Source organism: Phalacrocorax aristotelis, chromosome 21 (genome assembly GCF_949628215.1).
Source record: "Phalacrocorax aristotelis chromosome 21, bGulAri2.1, whole genome shotgun sequence".
Taxonomy (NCBI): Eukaryota; Metazoa; Chordata; class Aves; order Suliformes; family Phalacrocoracidae; genus Phalacrocorax; species Phalacrocorax aristotelis.
Window position 1 is genome coordinate 5,424,694 of NC_134296.1, and position 15,338 is coordinate 5,440,031.

Sequence of the window (15,338 nt, forward strand, 5' to 3'; positions counted from 1 at the left end):
CACCCGAGCAGGCTGCGGGGATGACCTGGCACACGCAGGGCAGCTCCCCCCACGAGTATTTTTACTGCTCCAACACCTCCCACCCACCGCCAGATCTGCTCGGCCGCATTAAACAGCGGGAGATGCTGCGTTGATTAAGACCTGGTAGAGGCTGAAACATGGGAGCAGCTCAAAGCGCCAGGACAAGCCCAGAAGAAGCACCCCAGGTGGGTGGGACGAGACAGCCCCAGGCAACGCCCCAGGCCTGGGGCAGAGGGGCTGGGAAGTGCCCGGCGGAGAAGGCCCTGGGGGTGCTGGCTGACAGCCGGCTGGGCATGAGCCAGCAGTGCCCAGGTGGCCAAGGAGGCCACCAGCCCCCGGGCTTGTGTCAGCACTGGGGTGGCCAGCAGGAGCCGGGCAGGGATGGGGCCCCTGTGCTCGGCACTGGGGAGGCCCCACCTCAAATGCTGGGCTCAGGTTTGGGCCCCTCGGGACAAGCAGGGCCTGGAGGGGCTGGAGCGTGTCCAGAGAAGGGCAGCGGGGCTGGGGCAGGGTCTGGAGCACAAGTGTGCTGGGGGGCGGCTGAGGGAGCTGGGGGGGTTTAGCCTGGAGAAGAGAGGGTGGAGGGGAGCCCTTCTCGCTCTCTGCAGCTGCCTGAGAGGGGCTGGAGTGAGGGGGGGGCTGGTCTCTGCTCCCAAGTCACCAGTGACAGGATGAGAGGGAATGGCCTCAGGCTGTGCCAGGGGAGGTTTAGGTTGGAGATGAGGGAAAATGTTTTCCCTGCAAGAGCGGTCAGGCCCCGGCACAGGCTGCCCAGAGAGGTGGGGGAGTCACCGTCCCTGGGGGGTTAAAAAAAAGGTGTAGATGTGGCCCTTCAGGACATGGTTTAGGAGTCATGGTAGTGTTGGGTTGACAGTTGGACTTGATGATCCTAAAGGTCTTTTCCAACCTTAACAATTCTATGACTCTATGAGAGCGGCGGCACAGACCGGGAGGCTCAGGGCTGGCACATCTCACTCACATCACCCTTCGAGGCGAGGAGCCCGGCCGGCATGACGCCGCTGCCCGACGGGTGGGTGGGCTGGCAGCACCACGCAGGGCATCCAACATGGGGAAGGGAGCCCAGCCTCCACAGGAACGGAGCGCGCGACTGGGATTTCAACCGATGCCCTGCCTGATGTCCGTCTGCCAGGCAAGGGCTGCGAAAGCCAGAGTTTAACTTCTCTCCTAGCTGTCAACAGGGTTTTAAATAATCGCACATGGCTGCCAGCCCAGGAGAAGCATTAGGGGAACCACGCAGAGCAGCGATATGCGCTCCCAGTGGCTCGGGCAGGAGGACAAAGCCCTCACTGACCATCTCGGAGGCCAACGAGGCCTCAGTGCAGGCAATAATACCCTTTCCAGGTGGGGAAACTGAGGCACAAGGGAGCAATGGCTGCTCAGTTACCTGGGCTTGCAATGCTGGCTTGGCACGTTTGAGACGCTCTGCTGGCAAAGGGTGGCTCTGCATCCTCGCCAGGGCCAGCTGCAGCACAAACACCCTTCAGAAGCACACGATGTTAAGTGGAGAAAGAAGCCTCCAGAGCTCAGCAAACATGTGGAGCGCCAGGGTTTAACCCAGCTCCCCCGCCCCGACCCAGCACATCCTGGCAGACAGCAGCGAGCGATGCCTCCCCTGGGGGCCAAGCCCGCACTCCCCAGCCTTTCCTGCCCCCGAGGCTCTGAAGTGCTCTTAACAGAGGCTCCCAGGTGCAAAGCCTTGACGAGAATGGGCTGAAGGAAGAGGGAAAAAACAGCAGAGCCTATTTGGCTAATGAAGATGTAATTGCTCTAGCCCTCACTAATAGGATGAAAGTATTAGTGCTTCCTACTCCAGTGCTGCAGTGGGGGCTTTATCCACTCCCTCCCCCCACTTAATTGAACAACAGTGAGGAAAAAAAAACCAACAAACCACCTTTTGCCCAGTGTAGGAGACCTTGCCAGTACAGACCGGGGCAATGGAGGCACCAGCCACCCTCAGGCACTGCCCTGAGGGAGGACGAAGAAGGAATCGCACTTGGCCCTTGATGCAGAAGTTCAAGCTAGCTGGAACCCACGGACCCCTCCAATACCACAAAGCCACTGTTTCCCACTGCCCACAGCCACGGGAACCAGCGGGGCCGCAGGTCTCAGCCTCCCGGAGGGCTGTGCAGGCAGCTGCTTCCATCGTTCCCATAGGACACACGGCGTTTTCATCATTCAGGAGCGAGCGACAATGGACCCATCCTCATGATCAATACGGAGGGAGACACGGATGCATTAGCACTCGTCCCTTTTTATGGCACAATAATGACACCCACTTCTTCCCTGACCTCTGCCCGCCCGGTGGGGCTGGATCGATGCTGACAGACTGCCTCCAATTACCCTCCTCTTCCTCACAGAGGCAGCTCCAGCCTATTGCCCATTACTGTAGCTAAGAGCCATCCACTGTCGGCACTGGGAATATCCAAGGGAGCCCTTACAGAGCCGCTTCCTCCCCCAGCTGCTATCACTGCAGTCTCGGTACACGCCTGTACTAGGACGAACACCCAAGAGGACACTGATGCCCTCGTCACCTGCAGAGACACCCTCGGAGCGCTGCCGATATCTGTTTGCTGGGTGTCAGGATCCCACCCTGCTCTTCCTTTCTGCCCAGCAAAAGCACCTGCTATCCCAGGTGAGGTCTGTGGGAAGGGCTGTGGCCGGTTTCTACCAGTCTCATCCCAAAAGGGCAGCGGGGAACATGTGCAAGCTGGGCAAGGGGAAGGGAGATGGGACCAGCAACATGCTCCACTCCATCACAGGCTCTTCTGCCTGCACCCATTTTCTGGAGGAGTCTGGACCGCTGGAGCTTTGCCAGTCAATAGAGATACTAATGCCTTAATTACTCCTCTGTAATTGCAGGCTATTAACCCGTGGACAGCCCCAGCGCCCATTGATCTCCTTACATCATTAAGAGGTCTGGGCTGGAGCTGGGAGGGATGGAGAGTGCAGGGTGGTCCCTGCCACGCTCCCAAATCCTCCACTTCCCACCTTGTTGTGCACAGTCTGCCAGCGACCTGCCCACCAGGAAAACCCACCAGGGAGGGGTCCTTCGCACCATAGCTCGCTCAGCAGCGATGTGATGGGCAACTTCTCTTTCCCCCAAACCCCAGTGCCTGCAGGGTATCACAGAGGAGGTCCTGGAGCATTCCTGTCACATCTCATAGCATCACTCCACCGGGCAGACCTCCCCCCAGCAGCCAGAAAACTGCAAAGATCTCGTGGCTGCAGATATTCACCGGGAAGGACTCTGGGTGCAGCCCTACGGGTGGCACAGCTACTGTTTGCAGAGCATTGCCAACATGAGCAAACTCAGCCCTGAGCCCCCTGGACCACAGCAATGGCCAAAGGCGGCTCCCGCACACCCAAAAATCCAAAGCTGCCAACAGCTGCCATCCCTCTGTGCCCCCCAGGCTGAACGCCGGGCAGCGAGCAGAGCCACCCGCTTCACCACGCACCGCTAACCCTGCTGCGAGGAAACCCCATCCTCCCCGGGCAGCGCAGGTCGGGTACCACCTACGACAGCTGCACTCAGCTCGATGGAGCTTCCCCAAATTTTGCTATAAAGCCATCTCCCCATCACGCATACAAGCCTGGTTATGTGTGCATATATACAAATATACATATATATATTTAGGCACGGGAGTGTGCGTATATAAAGAAACACTCACACACTGCACAGAGGTGGGTGTCCCTGTCGAGGCACACACCACACACCCCCCCAGCTGCGGCTAATCCCTTTCCTGCTTCCACCCCACAGACATGGGCTCGGACCCCCCTCCCCGGTTCCCCCAGTTCCCCCCCGGGCCTACACCTGCTCCAGCCCCAGGGACCGGGGCGAGCCGGCGGCAATTGGTGCAGACGAGGGGTTTCTGGTGGGAGCAGCAGCCAGGGAGGCTGAGGAAAGGGATGAATTATGCATGATGCTGCAAGTCGCTCTGCCTCCCTGACTGGTCCTTGGACTGTGGCAAGTGAGGTAAAGGCAGAGGAAAAAAATACCCTCTCCAGGGACCGGCGTGGTGGTTGGCAGCGAGCGAGGGAGCGCGCACGCAAGGAGGGAGGAGAGGGAGGAGCACATCCTAATGCAGAGATGCTGCAGTGGCTTTGGGCACACACATCCACACTCGGGCAGGCACCAGCCAAGCACTGCCTCGCAGCCGAGCCTCCGGCAGCGGCGGGGCCCCACGGGCCCCCGGCTCACGGACACGCACCCGCCCCGCACAAGGTAAGCGCCTTCTCCTTCCGTCCTCCATCCGAGAGGGAGGAAAGAGGCTCTGGGTTTCAGGACACCATTCCCCATCAGCGCCAACTTGCAGGCGCGCTGGGCTTTGCTCCGGCGAGAGGGAACCTGCCAGATCCCCGCTTGCCTCCGGCGGGAGCCGGGAGACAAGAGCAGGGGGTCGGTTTGGGCATCCCTCGGCGGGCGATGGCTTTGCAGGCGATGCGGGCTCTGCCTGCGCTGGAGAGGAGCTGGGGGTGGAGTTGGGAGGAAGGGGGGGGACACGGCTGTGTCACTTGTGGCAGGGGCTGAGTAGCCGAGGTTGGCGCGGCTGTCAGCAGAAACGTCTCTTACGGAATAAGTCGGGGAATATTTATTTTTTCATTATTAATTATTACTGTTATGTTTTTCCTGGCGCATTCTGGCTGGGGCACTTTGAAAGCCCGCTGGTGGGGTCAGGCGTCTTGAACGTGGCACCTGGGAGGGGCAGGGGGGTTCGCACAGCTTTTGCTGCACAAAACTACTTCAGCGTCTCCAGCACAGGCTGGCAGAGCCGAGAGCAGCCCAAGAGACCCGAGTTTCCCCTCCAGAGAGGGAGGATGAGGAAGACTACGGTGTCCCGAGTCCTACGCACCTGCCGTGAGGGCAGATCCTGGGTGAGGGGTGGGAGGTTGGGCTGCTCCGGGCACACGGGGGTATTTCTGTGTCTGAGGCTGCTCAGGGTTTTGCAGCGTGCCGGGGAAGCTCAGGGCAGCGGGGGGCTGGAGAGGCTCAGTGCAAAGCCACGAACAAGAACTTGCCCAGCCCAGGCCTGCACCGGGGAGCACGGGGGGGCACCGGCAGGCAGGGCACCGCTTTGCTCTTTCCCCACTCGCAGCAGGACAGATGCTCGCTCGGGGGAGCAGCCGGCAGCAGGGCAGGCTGGGGTGTGCTTAGCGCATCTCTTAAACTTCCCAAGCTCCCTCCTCCCTTTACATCTCACCCACGCTGACCCACTGACTCCCCAAGGCTTGCACCGCTCCCACGAGCCTCAGCATTCTTTTTCTGGCTGGACTGGGGAGTATTCATAAGGGATTGTCATCTCTCTAAGGAAACACTAGTTGCTTTGAGGATGGGAGGCAGCAGCCTCTACCTCCAAGAGCTGGGAACAACCTGAGCCCTCCCCAGTAGCAACCCCAGACCCCCAGAACAGCTCTTCTTCCTCCCAGGCCATCTCCAGGCAGGTCCACAACAAGCTCTGAGGGTACCAAGCTGAAGCACAGGCTCCTGCGTGAGGTTTAGGAGCAGGTTTGCATCCACAGATGAACCTCTCAAGGCTGCATATTTGGTACTGAGCGCACCCGACAGCAACAACACTAACCCCAAAAGCCGCTTGCTTTGCTAACACAGGAAAGCATCAGGTCCCAAACTTTCTAGAAATAACTGTACTTTCCAGGCATAGATTACAATTACCCAAGACTAAAGAAAACAGAAAGCAAGAGGGTGATGTCAAGCCCAGCTGCACGCTCTCCCTAGAGCGCGATTAGAGTAGACCGAGACAAAGGGATGCTAACGCTTTTCCCCACAACCCGCTCAGTTACCACCAGAGCAACCTCGGCTTTTGTCGCTCAGAATACATCTGCAGAGAATTTAATGGCCCGTGTTGTTATTTTCTCTGCAGATTTACCACAAGCAAATCAAAGACAACAGAAAACCCAACCATGTCATTAGGGAGGTATTTCCCACACACGCACCAGACGCACCTAAACACGGGGCACGGAGGATCCGGTCTGTGGAGCTGCGAGTCCACGTGGAGACCGAGCTCATGCATCAAAGCACGGCCTGGCTTTTCAGCCACCCTGCATGCTTCATGTATGTCCAAATTATCCATAAAAAGTCACTGACCCCAATGAGAGGCAGACACCTCCCCGTGCTTCTCAGTGCCTCTTCCCTTCACCAACCCCCTGCAGCCCCGAGGTCTCCCACAGCGCTTCGGCTATTTGCCATGACCGTGCCACAAGCACACCCCAATCTTTGAGAGTTGTCCCTGAAGGTGCTGGGCACGAAGCAAACCCACGCGGTCACCCAGAACACATCACTTCCCGAGGGAGCCCCCCCGGCAGCTCTCCGGCCAAGAAGAGCAGGGCTCCCTGCGGGCTGCGCGAGCCGGCGAGCCCCGGGCTCAGCGGCCACACGGCTGGCTCCCAGCGCCGGGCTCGCCCGCACCGGCCAGCCCAGAGCACTGCCCTTCTGCTCAAAACGGGGATGGGTTTTGCTCTGTCGCACAGGGATTGGCTTAACTCGGCACTGCCTGTAGTTCTACACAGCTGCAGGCACATCTCTCTCCTTCCTAAATCAATGTTACACACTATCAGCCCTGCTTTCCAGGGATGAGGAACCACAGATGCCCAGGAAGACTTTGGGCTGGGCCGATGGCAACCCTGTAAAGCCAGGGCTCTGCAGCAATGGGACCACATCGCTGCACACATCCCCTTCGCGCCAGCTTAGCTTGCAGCGTTGCCACATAAACAAATATTCCTCACAGGAAACCCCAGCATTGACCAGAGGCTTTCAGAGATGCTGTTAAAGCATAGATATGCGGAAAGAGGTAAGAGAGGCTTCCTTAGAGTCCTTTAAGAGTCAAAAAACAGATGGAAGGGAAGAAACGTCATTAAAATCTGCTGTGATAGGCTGTATCAGGCTCTTCCCAGACACTCGCTGTCTTTTCCTGACAGTAGATGTCTTTGGGTACTTGTGGAGCTGCAGAGAAGGAGCAGGTCCCAGCAGACAAGGAAACAAAACTACATGAAAGCTCTTTCCTTGAACCCTAAACATTTTCTTTTCCACGACACGTGCTCTTGGTCCCATTGCCACAACGCAGTTGTAGGGTCCAGGGTCTTACCGGAGGGGTGCTCGACATGACCACAAGGGAGACGTGCCAAGTCCTCAGGGAGCACGAGAGCTATTGCCACCCACAGCCGGTTGAGGCATGCTGGATCCAGCCCCCCACAGCAGCCTGGGTCCTAAATTATTACATGTATTATTTATTGTCCAGCCTGTAGAGCTGTCAGTCCTGTGTCAGAGAGCCATAAAACAGCGGACCTACACTGGATGTTTTGTGCTGGTTCTTGCTTGTTTTTATAAAGGAGAGCAGTTTGGCACTATTTGGAGACTGACTACTAAAACCACTTGAACAAAGACAGGCGAGAAGGTTGGACACAGAAGTGGTGCCTTCCAAGGAGGAAAATAAACACGACACCATTGCAAGGGACATCCTAACCTTCTCTCGGGAGGGAGTGGATTTTAGCACCACTTCACTGCGGTCCCCTCTGCCTGGGGATACTGTGCCCCCCAGCACAAGCCCACCCTGCTGCAGGGGGGTCAAGGCAAGGGCTGAGGAGCTCTGCAGGTCTGGGGCAGCTGCCTGCTGCCACGCACAGACCCCCACCACGCCGGGGAGGCTTTTACTGCTGGCAGGACCTTGCCCAGCGACACCACTAGGGCAGCCAGTGCTGGTGTGACGGGCTGGTAGATGTTAGGGTTTCCCCATATAACAGATCACCTTCCTGGGGCTGCGTTAGCCAGAAGGTTTCCCAAGTTCTGCACTTGTTTTTCCTCGCTGCAGCCTCTCCCTGGGACCGGCTCTTGCCAAGTGATTTACCAGGCAGCGGAAGGGAGGGGATGGAGCCAGGCTCCGTTGCAGGTAGGGAGCTATTTATACCGGTGTCACATCAAAGAGTTTCTGCTGCTGACGCCACAGTAGCACTAATAGCAGAAAGTGGGAGGGTTTGCAAGGCTGGCAGCGCTGTGGATGTCCCGGGGTTTAGGCAGAGCTCCCCACGGCCGAGCTGTGCATGCTCGATGCGTGGTGCCACGCTGCAAGAGGAAAGGAAAATCCGCAATGTGAAGCTTTATTTTGGAGTTTTATTTTGAAGAGATGAGAGCAGCTTGTGCAGCCAGACCTCGACTCCCTTCCCATCCCTTCTGCCAGCATTCTGCCCATCCCAGCATCCCCAGATTAATAACCTGCATTTCCTAGGCAAAGAGGTCTCAAGGTTGTGCTCAGCTATGCTGTGAGAGTGGTTTGCGATACAGTGAGTTTGCAGGGGAGCATCTGTAAGAAGGGCCCAATATTTGGAACTTCAGCAACCGTAATCAGGGCGGTAACAAGGACTTCAGGCAGACCTCACCTCTCAAACACCCATGTGCTCAACTGGAGTCACTTGTAGCCTTGTTTTCAAAGACTCTGAGCATCCTTCCAGCTCAGCTATCGATTGAAATACAAGTCTCCAGGGAGAGCTTAGGAGCTGCATGCTGGCAGCCTCGGTTGAACACAGCACTCGTGCCCAGCCTGCGAGGCACCGGGCAGCTCACGGGGAAACCTCCTCCTGAGCAAAGCTCCTTCCATCCCCTCTGCCCCTGGGGTCCAAAGCCAGCGTGGGAAGGTCTCCTGGCCCTTTCTGTTGGTCTCCTTTGCTTTCTAACATGCTGTGCTGGTTCCCATGGCATTTCCTCGGGGCTGAGCTGCTGCCTGTGGACTCCAGGGTCTCACCTGGAGGTGGCACGAGCCTGGTCCAGCTGTGAGGAAGCCTCCAGGTGCCACCAAGCACTTCAGCTCCAAAACCCTGGGCATTTGCCAAGGGCAGCAGAGCAGAGGATCACACAGCCCAGGCTGGATTCCCACCACCCTGAGCCACTAAGGTGACCGCAGCCAGAGAGTGGATCTGACCAGTTCAGGGAGAAAAGGAAAAAAAAAAAAAAAAAGAGGAAAAAGGCAAAACCACTAATTGCAAAGCTCAGATCTAAAATTCAAACTGCCCAACACAACAGAAGAGCAGTAAAGGCCCACTCATAACATCACCTGTTCTATTACAGTTAGATTTTACCACTACAGCGACTCAGGTCCCAAACCCATCACGCCCCAGTGCTTTGCATGACCCCAGCCCGGGTCGCCCCACGCTCCCAGTCCACGTCTCTGGGCTGAGTGCTGATCCCAGCTTTGTCTCCCACACAAAGAGGTGCTGAGCTGGGCACAAGCATGGGGGTTTGCCTGTCTGGGGGCGGGACACCAAAAGAAAACTCCCACTGAGACCTGCGATGTACGTGAATGCACCATCCAATTATTAGGGAAAAGCACTTAAAAGACACAGAGAAAACAGAAAGTGCTTGAAGACAGCGCCTTAATGCAGCTGTCCTGCTGGGATCTCACCAGAGAGCCCTGCCTGCTCCTTGTGACAGATGAGAAGGACTAGACAAGCCTATTTTGTCCCCAGGTGAAGCTAAACCTCTCCCTGCCATTAGCAGGAGCTGCTTTTAGGCATCAGGACTTGCACACCACACAGTCATCCCCGTAACATACCACATAACCCACTCGGAGGAGCACGGCCCGAAAGCAGCGGCCCTTCTCCCAGCGCTTTGCTCAAACACGGCTCCAGCTAACATAAAACTGATGCAAAAGGCACGAGCATGGGAGCCTCGGTCCCCTCCCGGCAGCGCAGGGCTCTCCCAGTCACACCAGTGATGCCTTTCTTGAAGCAGAGTTTCCCATGCCCCACAGGGAGGGCTTTCCTTCCCCTCGCAGAGGTTTTCTCTCATCCTTTCCAGTATGTCAGACAATCTGGGCTGCCCCCTCTCACTGCACCTCCCCGCTGCTCCGAGCTGCTTCCCTCCCTTCACCCGCCTCCAGAGGAAAGAGCAGGAGCCACTGATCAAATATCGATCCTATCAAGCCAGTTCTGTTACAATTAAATTAATCGGTGATTGGTAAGACACAGCAGCATAGCCGAGGGGCTGGTGCAGGGCAAGAGCATCCATCCCGATGAATCCCCTCCCCAGCCAGTCCCAGCCCTGGGAAAGGGATGCCCAGAGCCTTTCCTCCCCGGGGCAGGCAGCGCACGGCCTCCTGCGCACCAAGGCGCTGCGGGTCCGAAACCCCGCCGCGGTGGAGGCACTAGCGACCGTTCCCCAGCGCCGAATTACCCCGTGCACACGTGCCTGTGCGTGGACGAGCCCACGCACGTACCGGCCCGCTGATTCACCCCTGCGGACCGCACAGCCGGGGGCTTCATGCGTGAGGCTCTGCCCCTCCACCCGTTATCACACCCCAAATCCTACAGCCTGCTGCACCCTGAAACAATTAATTAGGGCCCAGGAACCCACCTTGGGCCCTGGCCCTACAAGGTCTGCAGGGGAACGGGAATGGCATCGCTCCAGATGCTCCGTGTCAAAGGGAGATGTGGATTAGTTTCCATGGATATGGTGATTCACAGTGGCTCCAGATGTAAACTGGTTTGCAGTGCACTTCAAGGAGGCCTGCAGCGTGCCCAGCCCCGCGAGGCAGGGCCACGGCACCGAGCCCATTCACCTAAAAGCAACAAGACCAGAGCCGGGTCCAAACTAAACAAAACCCCACCCCAAATAAAATCCCACCTCTGAGTTTCAGGGGTGCCCCAGCAAATGCAACTAACTATTCGTCAAGCAGCAAATGAAGCGGGTTTGCATGATGCACGACTCCTGGACTGGTGTTTTGCTGCTCGACTTCATTTCTAAAAGCACAATATATTTCAGCCAGTGGCTCCTGGGGGTAGGCAGGATACTGGCAGCTCTCGCTAGGGGAGGGATAGGGGCACAAAGGCCGTGCTGGAGGTTAAGACGGCAGCACAGCTGGAGCAGAGCACCCCAAACAGGCAGCAGCCACCAAGCTGGCAACAGCAGCACAAACCAGTCAGGGCTGCAGACCATGCAGAGAACCAGAGCAAGCACCAGCACCCAACGATCCCAGACACGAGGAAGCTCAGGCCACCCTTCCCAGCCACACTGAGGGGCAAACCCCTGCACCCATCCCCTCCTGACAGGGTCCTGCCATGCTGCAGGTCCCCACCCTCCTCCTCAGGGTGCTTGGATCCCCCCAGATTAAACATTTGCCTCTCTTCTTCCCCCCATTACCTCTCTCCACCCCAGCGTCTGGTCTCTGCACTGAGCTGGGAGGGCAGAGGCCGGCCCTGCCTGCAATTATACTAACGAGGGCTGGTTGTAACTGCTCGCACCTGGGCATGGGGCCAGCGGAGCTGGGCTCCGGGTCCGCCTGGCCTGTCAAAGCCCCTTGCTCCCGCTTGCTCCCTGCTTGGCAGCTCTGCTCCCGTCCCAGGGCTCAGACCCTCTGCCGCAGACCACCTCCCTTGTCCCTGGCTGGGCTCTTGACCATCACGGCCACGGCACCACATCGTACCTCCCCTGCCTGCCTGGCCCAGGTGCCAAAGCAGCAGCAAGGGCAGGCGTGCTAGGCAGACAGACAGACAGACAGACAGACAGAAAACACCTGCTTTAATCCACCCCACCTGGGTGTGAGCTGCCGGTCCGCAGGTGCCCCGGTCACCCAGCAGGGCCGCAGAGCCCCCCCGCAGGCAGGACGTGCCGTGCCGGGCACTGCAGAGCGTGCTCCCCCCGCTTCGTGCTCACGCCTCACCCATCGGGCAATAACAAATGCATCCGGACAGCAGAGCCCCGGCTCCAGCCCCTGCTGCGGGTGGCATCGCCGCGGCCCGGCAGGGAGCTGCCGGCAGGGAAGGAGGCCGAGCTGTGAGCACCATCTGCTCCCGCAGCCCCAGGCTGGAGGCTCCGAGCCTCCTGCGCCAGCCTCAGCTCCTCCTGCGCAAGCACAGCCAGGGGGAGAGAGCTCTCCTCCTCCAGGTCCCCGCTCTGTCCCACTGCCCGGCTCCTCGGGGCAATATCGGGGCGAAAAGAGGGAACACTGAGCCCAGGGCCGGTGAACGCACCCGTTGCCCAGTCCCTGCAGTGGTGACAGCAGCCAGCCCGCAGGCTCTGCCCTGGGCGAGGGTAACAGCGTGGGACAGGGACAGCAGGAGACCGCCAGGAGAGCAGCTCATGCTGCTCCCCTCTCTCAGCTTGCACAGCAGAGATGGGCTCTGCCTTCAAAAGCCCTGCAGGGACAGAGCCTTTGGGGCTCTTCTAACATGCCAAGAGCGATTCAAACCCACCTGGGCAGGAGAGAGGGCACACAGGACCCCGCAGGTCTTGCTAGAAGTGTTTCTGGGACACACCTCTGCTGCAGCTGGGCACGGGTATCAAAGCGAGCAAGCAGTGCCCACAGCACTCTGCATCAGGTCCTGACCCGGAGCGGGGTCCCCCAGTAACTGCAGGCAGGGTTTGGTGTCTGTTATAGGATGACTGACGAGCCTCGCGAGGGCTGAACTCCATCGCAGGGCTCTGAACCCCTCTGAAGGTGGTTTTGGTCCTTATCTGGACCTTGGACACTTCACTGCTTAGGACGGTTTTTGGGTGGCCCAGGACTTCTGTAGCAGGAGCTGCTGCAGGTCCTGGAGCCATCAACAGGTCTGAACACAAAAAAGCTCAGGAAAGGCTGAATGCAGAGTTTGCATCTAAATCAACCTCTCCCGAGCACAGGCAGTTTTACAAGAGGACAGATACATTACAATAAAACCATTTGCAACTCATTGAAACATGCTGTTCCGGAGACGGACAAAATGTACCTAACCTTGAACAGGTTTTGCAAGCCAAAATCCGGCAAAGACGAAAAGCGTTGCCCTTTCCAGCCTTAGCAATGATCCTTAATAAAAGGGACACTCACAGGACAGGACAAATTCCTGCATCACCCACCCTCAGGAGCAACGCTTCCCCAGGGGATGCTGCAGCAGAAGGAGCTGCCCCACTTACACACAAACGCTCATCTCATCGCCTAACCGCAGGAGACTGAATTACACTCGTTTATTCTGGTAATAGGTAGCATTTTGCCTGTGCTGGCCATGTCACCTCTTGTTAAAGCCCATCTCCTACCAAACGCCATTTCTGGCCCACCCACGCCAGAGTCCTGCTGGAGTTGCCTCCTCCAAAGGATGCTCCGCAGTCAGAACTAGAGCTGCAGGCGCCGGACCAGGCAGCACCTCCTCTCCCAGAGGCTCAGGAGGACTCAGAATCTCTCTGCAGCTCTTTAACTCTGCCTCCACGATAATGGATCGCTCCCAGGTCCCAGGGGCTCCAGAGGAAAGGGCTAATGCACGTGTTTTCAAGTGTGCCCATGCCTCCATTGCTACTAGAAGTATTAATGACAGCATCCATTAGCAGGGATGACAGATCCCCTTTCAGTACAACAGAAGGCTCTCGAGTGAATGTCAAAATACCCTATGAAGAGGGGAAAGAACAGGTCCCCGTGGGCCCTCTCCTAATTAAGGACAGAGCGCAGGCCTAAATATCAGCTGTAAAGCGCACGCCCACACTTTGGAGAAGTTCAGAGCCAGATGCAGGATCTGTGGGTCAGGGTCGTGGCTTTAAGATGCTCCCAGGGTCCCAGAGCGGCCCCAGGTGCGATCTCACCCTCAGGCACAACTTGATTAGAGCACTTAGGTGATAAGACAATCAGGAACATGCAAAACAGTGTCTGAGAGGGTTATTCCATCCAGTCTCTAACTGTGAGCAAATACAGCATCAGCACTTGTAGAAATTCCTCTATTACTCTATTCTGTGTCCCCGTTGCTGTGGATCGTACCTGGAGCTCTCCCCGGCTAACACATTCCTAACCTTTTACAAAGGAGTTAAAGCACAGGCTGGGCTGAGGCTGGACTCAGAAGAGCAAACCAGCAGCATCTGCCCGTGGCCCCGGTGCAAGAGCCTCCCCACGCCCCAACCCAGCCCGCAGAGCAGCAGCGCTGCACGCCACGTCTTTGGAAAGAGCCCCAAGTTTCAGGAACAAACACACGCCTGCGTGTGCGGGGGGCTTTTGGAGCAAGGGAGGGATGGACACAAGGAATTGAGAAGAGAAAATGATGTGAGCATTAAGGATCAGAGCAGGTGTGGAGGTCAGGGTGGAAAGGGGGAAGCTGCAGAGCCGGAGCCAGCAGCAGAACTGGGGATCGAAGCTGTAGTTTATATCATAAATAATGAATCAATAACTAATCAAATAATTTAAATCAGCTTAATTCTTACAAGATACCAGCTTTGCTCAGCCTCAGGGAAGAAAGCCAAAGGGGGACACTGGCAGAAGTATTTCCGCAGAAGGGCATCACAGCTCACCCTCCTCTCCCTCCTGACCAGATCTGAGCTCGGCCCTTGGGACCACTGCCTGCTTAGGCGGAAGCACCCGAGAGAGGCAGGATGCAATTTGTTCATGCTCAAATGAAACGTCTCTATTTCACAGAGCAGAAAGTGTAAAGTGCTGATAAAACCAGAAAGGCGGCAGAGGGGCAGGAGCCTCCTCACGCTGGCTGCTCCTTATTAAAAGTAACAAAATCCAATGTTCCCAAACTCTTTCCTATTTGGTTTAAAACTGAGAGGAAAAATGAAGAGAGCAAAGCTGCACCTGGGCAGCGCCTTTGCAGGCAGCTCCCGGGGCGCAGGCAGAGGACCCGCAACCTCAGAAACCAGGGCTGGCAGCGATGGAGCAAGACTCCATCCGCCGGGTGTAGGAAGAGCGTTGATGCTCACTCCCTTTCATAAACCCCGGGCATTGTTAACACGCTGGTGAAGAAACCGAACTGCAGAGACTTGGAAAAGTCAACTGGATAATTAGTGCGGTGCTTGCATTGCCTGCAAGCCCACATCGCAGCGCTGCCCGCAGAACAGAGCGAGCAGAAAGCTGGTCCTTGTCCCAAAGTGCTTACGACGTGAGCACAAGACACGTGAGAGAGAAGCAGGCAGAGGATGAAGGCAGGGGAACAATGAGGCAGTGTTAGCTGAAAGGCCGTGGGTTCAGGACACCATTTGGGCCATGATTCTCGTTGACATCAAGTGATTTCATGTGACTGACTCACTTCAGGGCTGCTGGAACAAACTGCGTGGAGCAGCTTTCGTGTAGATGCGTCTCTCGCCCTTCTCCGCTTTGTCCCCGGGTCGCCGGTCTGTAGCACAGCTCGGAGCTCTCCCGCCGGGCGCTGCCATTTCTTTATGGCAGCAGTCCTCCTTCCCCGGCCGCGCAGGGCAATCAAGCACCAGCCTTATTTAAGGGCCTGTCACATAAAGAATATTTAACCAGGGTACAAGCAAGCAGGCTGGGCTCCGCGCTCTCAGCGCTGGACTGGGAGGCTGGGATCCAGCCCTCCTACCCAAGCAAGATAAAAATCGAGGAGGA

General features: G+C 57.3%; 1 protein-coding gene across 1 annotated transcript in view; it reads left to right on the top strand.

Annotated features, from left to right (window-relative positions):
* Positions 1 to 4,141: 4,141 nt before the first annotated feature.
* Positions 4,142 to 15,338, top strand: part of CNTN2 (contactin 2) — a 33,501-nt gene continuing 22,304 nt past the window's right edge. The window contains exon 1 of the mRNA XM_075115607.1: positions 4,142 to 4,264. The gene's annotated coding sequence lies outside the window, so the exon portion shown is untranslated. The remainder of the gene's footprint in view (positions 4,265 to 15,338) is intronic.